The sequence below is a fragment of the Mustela erminea genome, chromosome 4, assembly GCF_009829155.1.
Source record: "Mustela erminea isolate mMusErm1 chromosome 4, mMusErm1.Pri, whole genome shotgun sequence".
Taxonomy (NCBI): Eukaryota; Metazoa; Chordata; class Mammalia; order Carnivora; family Mustelidae; genus Mustela; species Mustela erminea.
In genome coordinates, this window is record NC_045617.1 from 121,623,349 (window position 1) to 121,635,264 (window position 11,916).

The 11,916-nt window shown below is 42.0% G+C and overlaps 1 pseudogene; it reads right to left on the minus strand.

Annotated features, from left to right (window-relative positions):
* Positions 1-3,810: 3,810 nt before the first annotated feature.
* Positions 3,811-5,599, minus strand: LOC116588969 (annotated as a pseudogene).
* Positions 5,600-11,916: the final 6,317 nt, after the last annotated feature.

The window sequence follows — 11,916 nt, forward strand, 5'->3', positions numbered from 1 at the left end:
ATTGTGAAAATGTCTATGCTACCTAAAGCAATCTACACATTTAATGCAATCCCTATCAAAATCCCACCCATTTTTTCACAGAAATGGAACAAATAATCCTAAAATTTATATGGAACAAGAAAAGACCTCGAATAGCCAAAGGAATATTGAAAAAGAAAGCCAAAGTTGGTGGCATCACAATTCCAGACTTCAAGCTCTATTACATAGCTGTCGTCATCAAGACAATATGGTACTGGCACAAAAACAGACACATAGATCAATGGAACAGAATAGAGAGCCCAGAAATAGGCCCTCAACTCTATGGTCAACTAATCTTCAACAAAACAGGAAAGAATGTCCTATGGAAAAAAGACAGCCTCTTCAATAAACAGTGTTGGGATAATTGGACAGCCACATGCAGAAAAAAAAAAAATTGGACCATTTCCTTACACCACACATGAAAATAGACTCAAAATGGATGAAGGATTCAATGTGAGAAAGGAATCCATCAAAATCCTTGAGGAGAACACAGGCAGCAACCTCTTCCACGTTAGCCTCCGCAAATTCTTCCCAGAAACATCACCAAAGGCAAGGGAAGCAAGGGCAAAAATGAACTTTTGGGACTTCATCAAGTTTAAAAGCTTTCGCACAGCAAAGGAAACAGTTAACAACACCAAAAGACAACTGACAGAATGGGAGAAGACATTTGCAAACGACATATCAGATAAAGGGCTAGTGTCCAAAATCTATAAAGAACTTAGCAAACTCAACACCCAAAGAACAAATAATCCAATCAATAAATGGGCAGAAGACATGAACAGACATTTCATGAAAAAGTGCTCCAGATGGCCAACAGACACATGAAAAAGTGCTCCACATCACTTGGCATCAGGGAAATACAAATCAAAACCACAATGAGATATCACCTCACACTAGTCAGAATGGCTAAAATTAACAAGTCAGGAAATGACAGATGCTGGTGAGGATGTGGAGAAAGGGGAGCCCTCCTACACTATTGGTGGGAATGCTAGCTGGTACAACCGCTCTGGAAAACAACATGGAGTTTCCTCAAAATGTTGAAAATAGAGCTACCCTATGACCCAGCAATTGCACTACTGGGTATTTACCCTAAAGATACAAATGTAGTGATCCGAAGGGGCACATGCACCCGAATGTTTATAGCAGCAATGTCTACAATAGCCAAACTATGGAAAGAACCTAAATGTCCATCAACAGATGAATGGATAAAGAAGTTGTGGTATATATACACAGTGGAATACTATGCAGCCATCAAAAGAAATGAAATCTTGCCATTTGTGATGACGTGGATGGAACTAGAGGGTATCATGCTTAGCAAAATAAGTCGCAGAAAAACAACAATCATATGATCTCCCTGATATGATGAAGTGGAGATGCAACATGGGGGGTTATGGGGGTAGGAAAGCATAAATGAAACAAGATGGGATTGGGAAGGAGACAAACCATAAGTGACTCTTAATCTCACAAAACAAACTGAGGGATGCTGGGGGTGGGGGGTTGGGAGACGGGGATGGGGTTATGGACATTGGGGAGGGTATGTGCTATGGTGAATGCTGTGAAGTGTGTAAACCTGGTGATTCACAGACCTGTACCCCAGGGATAAAAATACATTATATGTTTATTTTAAAAAATAAATAAATAGATATATAAATTTTATTTTTTTTAATTTTTTATTTTTTATTTATTTTCAGCATAACAGTATTCATTATTTTTGCACCACACCCAGTGCTCCATGCAATCCATGACCTCTATAATACCCAGCACCTGGTTCCCCCAACCTCCCATCCCCCACCACTACAAACCCCTCAGATTGTTTTTTCTGAAAAACAATCCATAGTCCATAGTCTCTCATGGTTCACCTCCCCTTCCAATTTCCCCCATCTCCCTTCTCCTCTCTAACTTTCCATGTCCTCCATGCTATTTGTTATGCTCCACAAATAAGTGAAGCCATATGATAATTGACTCTCTCTGCTTGACTTATTTAAAAAAAAATAAAAAAGGAAACTTCTATTAGAAAGCTTTGAACTTAACTTTCTTAACATGTTTGAATTTCTTTTTATAATCTGTATAATGTCTATACATATTTATTAGCTGCATATTGAAAACATATTCTGAAAGGAGTAGATGATCCAAAGAGTTCATTGTTCTACTTGTGTTTCTCCAGTGTTCCCAGCACCATTTCTTGAAGGGACTATCATTTTCATTGGGTGTTACTGGCTTCCTTACCTATTATTGGTTGACCACAAGTGTTGGGATTTAATTCTGGGCTCTCTATTCTGTTGTATTTGTGCATATGTTGCTTTTGGTGCCATTACCACGTTGTATCCTGTTACTATGGCTTTGGGGTATGGTTTGAAATGAGGAAAGAAGCTCCTTCCAGCTTTGCTCTCCTTTTGCAGGAATACTTGGGCTATTTAGAGTCTCCTATGCTCCCACACAAATTTTAGAATTATTTCTTCTATTTCTCTAAAGAACGCCTTTGGTATTTTGATTAAGATCACATTGACTCTGTAAATGGCTTCGTGTAATATAGTCATTTCAACAGTATTAATTCTTCATATCATAAACATGGGATGTATTTCCATTTGTTTGTGTCTTCAACTTCTTTCAGGAAAGTCTTATAGTTTTCATTGTACAGGTCCTTCACTGCCCTGGTTACTTATATTCATATTTTGTTGCTTTTGATGCTATTTTCATGTTCTGATGCTTCAGTATTAGTGTAAAAGGATGCCTCTGATTTTTGTAAGTCAATTTGTAATATGTCACTTCATTGGATCATTGATTACGTTCAACAGATATTTTTATTGACTCCAGATTTTTCTGTATGTAAGATGATATTTGCAAAGAGTGACATTTTCACTTCTTCCTTCCTGATGTGGAAGGCTTTTATTTCTTTCTCTTGCCTAATTGCTCTAGCTAGGACTTCCGCTACTATATTGAATAGAGGTGGGGAGAGTGTCCTTCCTTGTTATGTTCCTGTTCTTAGAGGAAATGCTTTCAATTTTTCTTCATTGAGTAGGATGTTTGCTGTGGGGTTCCTGTAGGTGGCCTTTGTTATGTAGAGGTATGCTCCTTCTATACCCAATCTGTTAAGAGTTTTTGTCATAAAAGAATGGTATATTTTGTCTAATTTCTTTGGGCAACTTTTGAGATGATCATGTGATTTTTATCTTTCATTTTCTTGATGTACTAAATTACACTTTTTGACCTTTGTAGGTTCAACTACCTTTGCATCCCACAGATAAATTCCATTTAGCCATAATTTGTTTAATGTGTGAACTCAGTTTGATAATGTTTTGCTGAGAATTTTTCTATCTGTATTAATCAAGGATACTGGTTTATTGCTTTTTTGTTGTGGTGGTATCCTTTTCCGGTTTGCTATCAAAATAATACTGCCTTTGTAGAATATATTTGAAATTGTTGCCTCTTCCTTAACATTCTGGAAGAGTTTGAGGAGTATTGATATTAGTTTTCCATTGCATGTTCATTAGAATTCACTAGTGAAGCCATTTGACCATGAGATTTTCTTTTGGGAGTTTTTTGATTGCTTACTCCATCTCTTGAGTTACAAGTTTTAAGTGTTAGGCCCTCCTTGAGTTTCACTGGACCCAACCCTTGTGCAGAATTCAGGGGCCACCAGGACAAACCCCTGGCTTTTCCTCATTCTTCAGTACCCTCATTCAGGTTAGAAAGAGGCTCTGTGGGCAGAGTGGAGTCTCTCCTGACCCAGGGGAATGGAGAAAAGGAACAGTGATGGGGCAGGGCCAAGAAGAGGGAGGCTGATGAGGCTCCTCACTGCAGATGCTGACTTTGGAATGAGTCCTCTACAACAGGATCACACAGCAAGCCATAGGGGTCTCTCAGCATGTGGAATCATTCCAGGCCCAGTGATTCCATGTGCAACAACCTCCAGCCCCAACCCCGGCAACAGCCAGGTTGCTGACACCTCAAAGCCAGGCACTCCAGGCAGGGCTGCCAAAATCTCCTTACAATAACTTGGGGAGGACTCTCCTGGGAGGATGATGTTGGGCCCTGAGCCATGGCAGGAACAGAGAGTCAAGTCCTGGTGGTTGAGGGCATGGGGTTCCTGGAGGCCACTAATTGGCCATTTGTCTCCTAAAAATAAAGGCCCCTCAGAAAAGCTGGGGGATCCAACACCAGGCTGGTTGATGGGTTTCCATGCTAAACCGTTCTTGCTGCTGAGACAGAGTGTGTGCATGCCAGGGGACAAACAAGTCCTAGCAGCAGTCATCAAAGAGCACACTGTGAGGAAACAGGTTCCCCAGGCTGAAGTCCCTCACTAGCTGATGGTAAATGTCTTGCTCATGCCCATTGACCTGGGTGGGTATAGTGTCCAACAGTGTGATGGGCTTCCCAGGGGCTGCCCACCTGAAGGTTACATTGGACAGGCCTAAGAGGACATCGCTGGATGCTATAGAGGCTTTGGGGTAGGTGGCTGGGTGGGCAGAACCAAATTTGGGGGGCTGCATGGGTATGGAGGCAGCCTCTGGTCAGTGGACAATTTGCTGGTATCCAGGAGGACACCCTGAGTGATGCAGGACAAGGCATGAGACATTGTTGCCAAAAACTTTTTAGGCAGCTGCTCTTGGGTGTCAGCTGGGCCTTTGGGCAAGCTCAGGAGACTAAGGGGCACATGGTGTTGGCGGGAAGGGATTCCAGGGGAAGAAGTTGGGTAAGGGGGGTACACAGCACAGGAGAGGAAGCAGAGGGGCAGGAATTGGAGGATGGGAGAGCCAGAGCACTGAGTGAGGGGTGGCCCATGGAGGAGGCTAACAGTGAGAGGTGGCTATCAGAGCCTTGAACATAGGGATGGGGACTGCTCCAGGAAGCCTAGGGGTTGGGATTGCTCAGGGAAGACCACAGGATGGGTAGCTGAGCAGGGAGTAAAGTCCTGCCTCATCATAGCCCAGTCCAGGCACTGGCTCCCACTGATCCTGAAGTGGATCATACTGTGTCTTAATTTGGAGGATGCCCTCACTCAGGCTGGGGTAGGCTGTCTCCTTAGGGCCCTGGGGCGTGGGAAGTGCCAGGGAAAGTGCAGGTTGGTGAGATCAGGTAGGGAGCTTCCTGTGTTCGTGGCTGGTGGAAAGGCAGGCACATTGGCAGGCTGGTCAGGGAGCGCATGGTGCTCTAATTAACATCAGATAAGTGATAATTGCAGGGAGTTCACAGGACTAAGATAGGAAGAACATAAGGACAGCTTCCAAGCATGGCATGGCTTCAACAAATCTTTGTCCTCTAACAAGTTCTCTTCAATAACAGGGACTTTGGAGTCCACTTTACCATTCAGAAAACCTCAATGGTGGCTGAGCAGGATGCTAGGAGGGGCGGGGCCTGGATAAATGTCCTGAGGGCTGGGGTTCCTCACACTGGTGTGAAGGCAGAGCCAGTACTTGTCCTATTCAGTTAGATGGTAATAGAAAGACATGCCCCTTCTCTGCAGGGACATTGTCCCAGGGTACATCCTCCACCAGCTGGGCTCTGGGGGAAGAGACAAATAGGCAGGACCACAGGGAGAGTTGTCTTTCTGGAAGGGACAGCAATGGAATGGGGACGCCATTTTTCTGGAATCTCACTGTAACTGTTCCAAAGTTCCTGGTGCCCAGGGCTCCACAATGAATACAGAGGCAAGTTGAGGGGGCTCTTGGAACTCAGCCAGGTCAGAGCTAATCTGGTTATCAGTGGGCAGAGAATAGCCATAAGGAGAGCTCCTTGTGTATGCCAGTCGCAATGTGGGGACCTATAGGCCCCATGTGTTCCTCAACCCCAGGCTCTCTGGTATCTGCGCCTCCTCTACAAGCCTGTCTTCCTGCCCTTCAGCCTCCACCTGTGCCTCTCAGATGACTAGACTGGTCTGTTCAGGTTGTCTACATCTTCCTAAGTCAGTCTTGGTCAGTTGTGCATTTCTAGGAATGGACCCTTTACATATATATGTATATGTTCCTTATATGTATATGTTCCATATATATGTTTCTTTACATATATAATTTGTTGGTATGCAATTATTCATAGTCTTTCATGATTCTACATATTCCTGTCTTATCCATTGTAATAACCCTCTTTTATTTCTTTTTTAATTTTGTATTAGTCACCATACAGTACTATGTCTCTTTTTTTCTTAGACTAGCTAACTTTTTGCCAGTTTGTGTTCATCATCTTCTAGAACCAGCTTTTAGTTTCACTGATCCTTTCTATTGTTTTTCTGGCCTCTATTTCATTTACTTCTGCTTTGATTTTTATTATTTCTTTCCTTTTGTTAACTTTGGGCTTAATTTTTCCTCTTTTTCTAGTTCATTGAAGTATAAAGGTAGATTGTTTGACATCTTTCTAATTTTTTGTTGCTCTAAACTTCCTCTCAGAACTGCTTTTACTGCAACCCACAAAATTTGATATATTGTATTTTCATTTTCACTTGAGACCATTATTTTATTTCTCTTTTGATTTCCTCTTTGACCTATTGATTGTGTTACCAAACTTAGACTAGTTGAGCACCCAATGCCCAGTAAGCCAATGTTTGAGACATGGGTTTTGAGGCAAAGGAAGCTTCCTTATCGCAAGAAAAACCAAGTGAGAAGGCTGGCTATCATTCCCAAAGCTGCATTGCCCTCTGGAGGAAAATGGACAGCCACTACTTGTTTGGGGAAGGAGGTGAATGTATGAGAGGAGGATGAAGTGTTTCTGGAAACCTTGAGAGGGTGGGCCTTGAAACAATCTGGAGCTCTATATTTTTCCAGAAAATAAGGTACCCCATTCAGGACCTGGAAAGATCAGGTATGTCAGATAATTTTGAGACAAATGTTTCTTTCCACTCCCCATTAGGTTTCTATAATCAGTGGGTAAACAGGGAGTAGGGGTAAAAAGCAAAGTAAATGATTGATCATGCATGAGGTTAAGAGATGCAAAAATGTCCTCAGTAGGGAATAAAACGTGACGTGCAGCTAAGGTCATAATGCAACTAATACAATATAGTTCTGCATATGCTTTCAAGACTAGTCCAGGAACCAGGTGTCTGGCCTCAGTTGTTTAAAATTAGAATTAGAATCTTGCTGATTCTGCATCTGGATAATAAAACTATTGTGGACCGTCAGGTATTGAGGTCCCCTGCTATTATTGGATTATTGTCTATCTCTCCCTTAAGATCTGTATTTGTTTAATGTATTTCAATACTCAGGTATTGAGGGCACATGTATTTACAACTGTTATATCTTCTTTTTGGCTTGAAGTCTATCTTGTCTAATACTCACATGACTACACCTTCTTTCTTTTTTGGTACCATTTGCTTGGGTTATCCACATCCATTCCTTCACTATAAACCTACATTTGTCCTTAAAGCTAAAATGAGCCTTCTGAAAGCATCACATAGTTGGGTCTATGTTTTTAATTTATCAAGGCACTATCTGTCATTTGATTGGTAAAGTCAACCCACTTACCTTTAAGTGATTATTGATATGAAAGGACTTACTATTGTCACTTTATCTTTTCTTTTCTGGTTGTTTTATATCTTTATTATTTCTTCTTCTTTGTGTTTCTGTCTACTTTTATCACTTGCTGGTTTTCCATGATGATTCCCTCAGTTTGCCCTTTTTTAAGGTTCTCTCTGCTCTAGATATTGTTTTGTCTTACCATGAGGTTTGTATAAACTGTCTCATAGATTAAATGGTGCTTTTCCTGCTGTTGGCAACTTTTTGTCATTTGCCTACATGGCTGTCCTCTTCCCCTTTTACATTTTTGCTGTCACAAACTCTTTTCCTGGTATGGGTTTGTTACAAACTGTAGTAGCTCTAGTTATTTTTCATAACTTTAGCCATTGCTGTTATCATTAAGTGTTTAATGCCCTATTCTAAAATAAGGTTACAGTTTCTCACTCAGAGTCTCTGTACCTTCATCTTTTCATTGCAGTATTAAAGTTCCGCCCAATATGTCTTGGAGGCAGGACTAGTGCTGGGGAATTCCCTCAAGTTTTTTTGTCTGGGAAAGTCTCTATTCTCCTTCATGTCTGAAAGAGAAATCCTGGATACAGATTTCTTGTCTGGCAATATTTATTTGTCAATGCTATGAGTATGTCATTCCACTCTCTCCTGGCCTACAGAGTTTCTGCTGAGAAATCTGCTCATGATCTCTCCTATGGGAGCTCATTTTTAGGTTACTTTCTTTTATACTTTCAAGATTCCTTCTTTATCATTGACATTTGACAGTGTCTTCGGAAAGTGTCTTGGAGATGGTATTTTGTATTGAGATAATAAGGTTATATATTAACTTCACAGACGTCTATGTCCACTTCTTTCCCCAGAATTGGGAAGTTCTCAGTCAACACTTTTGTAATAACAACTCTGCTTCTCTTCTCCTTTTGGTATACCCACTATTCTTAACTGGCTCTCCTAATGGAGACTGGTAGCTCTTGAAGGATTTCTTCATTTTTTAACCTTGTTTTTCTTTTAAGTAATCTCTACATGCAACGTAGAGCTCCAGGTCACAATCCAAAGATCAAGAGTCGGATGTTCCACTAACTGAAGCAGCCAGGCACCCCAGGGTTTCTTCACTTTGAAATAAAATAATAAACCTTAGTTCTCTTCACTTCCACCTGAATCATTTCTAGATTCCACCTTTCAGACCATGTATTCTCCCTTCCACCTCATCTGCTCTATTTCCAATGTTTCTAATGCATTCTTCATCTCATTTACTGAGTTCAGCTCCAGAATTTTGGTTTGGTGCTTTTTTAGAAATTTGATCTCTTGGGTAAAGTACTCCTTCTATCCTTTTATTTTATTTCTGAGTTCACTGAATTGCCTGATTCTCTTGTATCTTGCTGAATTCTGTTCTGACAATTATTTTGAATTCTCTATTACTTAGATCACAATCTTCTGTAAATGTAGGGTTGGTGGCTGGAGAACTGTCATTTTCTTTTAGCAAAGCCATATTACCATGATTTTTCATACTATTTAATGAGATTTTCCTTAGCTGAATACTTTGAAGTAGCCAACACCTTTTGTAGGTAAAAATGTGTTAACTTTGATTCTAACAGTTCATGGGTAGGAGGTTAGAGGCCCGTCTTTAGTATTACAGCAGGTGACAGAAGAGAACAAGTTTCTGATTTCTCTTACCAGAGTAGCCCTGGTAGCTGTATAGACCAAGTTTAAAGAAAAAAAAAAAAAAAAGTAGGAGGCTGGCACTCTGCAGGGGCCAGTATGTACTAAGCCCTTGGGCTTTCGGTGTGCCCCACACTCCAGGAGGAGGATCCTCAAGTTCAGGATTCCCAGGGACCTGGGAGTTCTCTTGCTGAACTCTCAGGACAGACAGTGCATAAAGTGTTTCTTCTTCTCTGCCTCCCTCCCTTGCCTTTTCCTTCCCCCCACTGTCCCCTCCTGGTCACAGATACCCTACCTCAGAGGACACTGCTCTATGGCTTCATAACTAGGGGGTCCTCCAGCCACAGCTCACAGGACCAAGTAGCCTTTCAGTCACTCCTTTCCAACCCCAGCTCCTCGGCCACAGGAGTCACAAGTGAACATTTCCACCACTGTAGAAGCCAGGATAGCAGGCCCCACCAAGCTGCCTGGGCTCTGGTCTCCATGAGGCCCAATACAGCCTTCTTCAGATGTAAACATGGATGGATCTCTTTGGCATCTGGTGTGCTGTGCAGAGGAAACTTTGTTGGGTTTTGGAATCCTACTAGTTGTAAACAGAAAGGGGGAGACAAATGGAAGGACTCATTCTGCCATGATGCTGACCTCACTCCTCCCAAGAATGATGGTTTTAACCATTCTTTTTGGAATTACATGGGCAACTGGTGCACTTGTTTCAAAAGACTCCTCTTTTTTGTGTGGATAATTCATATCACATCCATACCTTCCTTTCCCCTCCATTTCAAAGGAAATATATCCATAGCCCATCTAAGGAATCCAGTGTCATAAAGCCACAAGCCATATGGAAAGAGGAGATGAACATGTCAGATAATGTATTAACATATAGAGCATTTAAAATATATGTACAGATCCCAAAGAGTATATTTATGGCTTTATTGGTTTGTTGTTGTTGTTGTTGTTTGGTAAATTTGAAAATTCTTCCACTACCCTTTCCTATATACTATGAGAAGTGTAGTGCCCTGTTCCAACATACAGTTCAGTTTAGACATTTGTATCAGCCAGTGTCCAGTCAGGAGGCAGAAGCCACATCAGTCATTTTAACAGGGAAAATCTGATAGAAAGAATTACTAAGAAAGAGGTATTTAATTATGAAAGAGATAAAAGAAAGCTCTATGGAAACCAGAAGTAGAAGATACAGTAAGCAGACATTTCCTCTAGAACTGAGGTAGAGCATCCAAAATATGGAATACATTTTAAAGAATAAGACTGACATTCTGTTTATTGGACCAGGTGGGACCAGAGTCCCCAGAAAGGAAAAAAATTCACCAACATGCTGCAGACCAAGCCTGTTGGGCAGGAAAACCCTCACCAGAGAACTGGCAAGATTCTTGGGAGGCAGCCCTCTAGAACACAACCTGCTACGATGCCATACTCATTCACCCAAAGGCAAGAGAAGCTAAGTCTTCTCCAGGGCACTGTCAGCAGCATTATAAGATCAAGGGGGAAATGACACCAAAACTAGGACACCTACGTGGCTCACTCAGTTACATGTCTTCCTTCAGCTCAGGTCATGATCCCAGGGTCCTGGGATTAAGTCCTGCTTTGGGTTCTCTGCTCCGCAGGGAGTCTGCTTTTCTCTCTCTGCCTGCAACTCTCCCTACTTGTGCTGACTCAATCTCTCTCTGACAAATACATAAACAAAATCTTTTTTAAAAAACACAAAGAGTCCTTCTTGCTGCTGGGCCGTGCATCGAGCCAACATTAAGGCATCCTCATGATTCGACCCGACATGCCCACCCTCGCGACATCAAGGTGGGGTACTGACGACAGGCTGGACTCAGCTACATCCAGTACTCCCAGATCTGTGCAAAAGCAGTGAGAGATGCACTGAAGGTCGAGTTCAAAGCAAATGCTGAGAAGACTTCTGACAGCACTGCAAAAATTGTGAAACTGAAAAAAGAGTAATCTACCCTGGCTAAAGCTTGAAATGCTACATTTTCCAAGGTGAAGATGTGTGGATCCATGTTACAACAGATTGAAAACTATCTCCCGGGGCGCCTGGGTGGATCAGTGGGTTAAAGCCTCTGCCTTTGGCTGGGGTCATGATCCCGGGGTCCTGGGATCGAGCCGCACATCGGGCTCTGCTCGGAGGGGAACCTGCTTCCCCCTCTCTCTCTGCCTGCCTTCCTGCCTGCTTGTGGTCTCTGTCTGTCAAATAAATTAAGAAAAAAAAAAATCTAAAAAAAAAAGAAAGAAAGAAAACTATCTCCCTGCATGAAAAGAAATCCTGTCTTGTTCTCGATTGACAATGCCAATAAATTAAAATATGATTCAAAAAAAAACCCAAAAGAGAAAAGCTTTTACCCCTGCTACATCTTGCTGTGCTCCTTCTGGTGCCCTGTAGGAATTCAGTGTCTGCATTCACAAAATCTGACTTGCATACACCTCCCTGGATGAGTCTAATTGAAAAACAAAGGAAGAATGCCCAGAGAGTTAGGCCTCCATTGAAATTTCTTGGCTGAAAGTGGCCACATTCTTACTGCAGCTCAAGGCTCTCATCTAGGGAGTAAATGTTTAAATTTTGAGGAGAAATAGACCCATGTGGTGCTCATGTACTTCATGAGCTCCTAGCCTCCTTGTCCTTACCACACGCTGCCCCACATATTATTGTCCTGACCATTAAGGCTACACTTTCCTCCTTGCTTTGTGCTTGTGCTTGGTGTATTGATATGACCCCCAATGAAACTAGAGATAAAGCTTGGTTGGAGGCCTTTTGCCACTAGAGTGTCTGGTC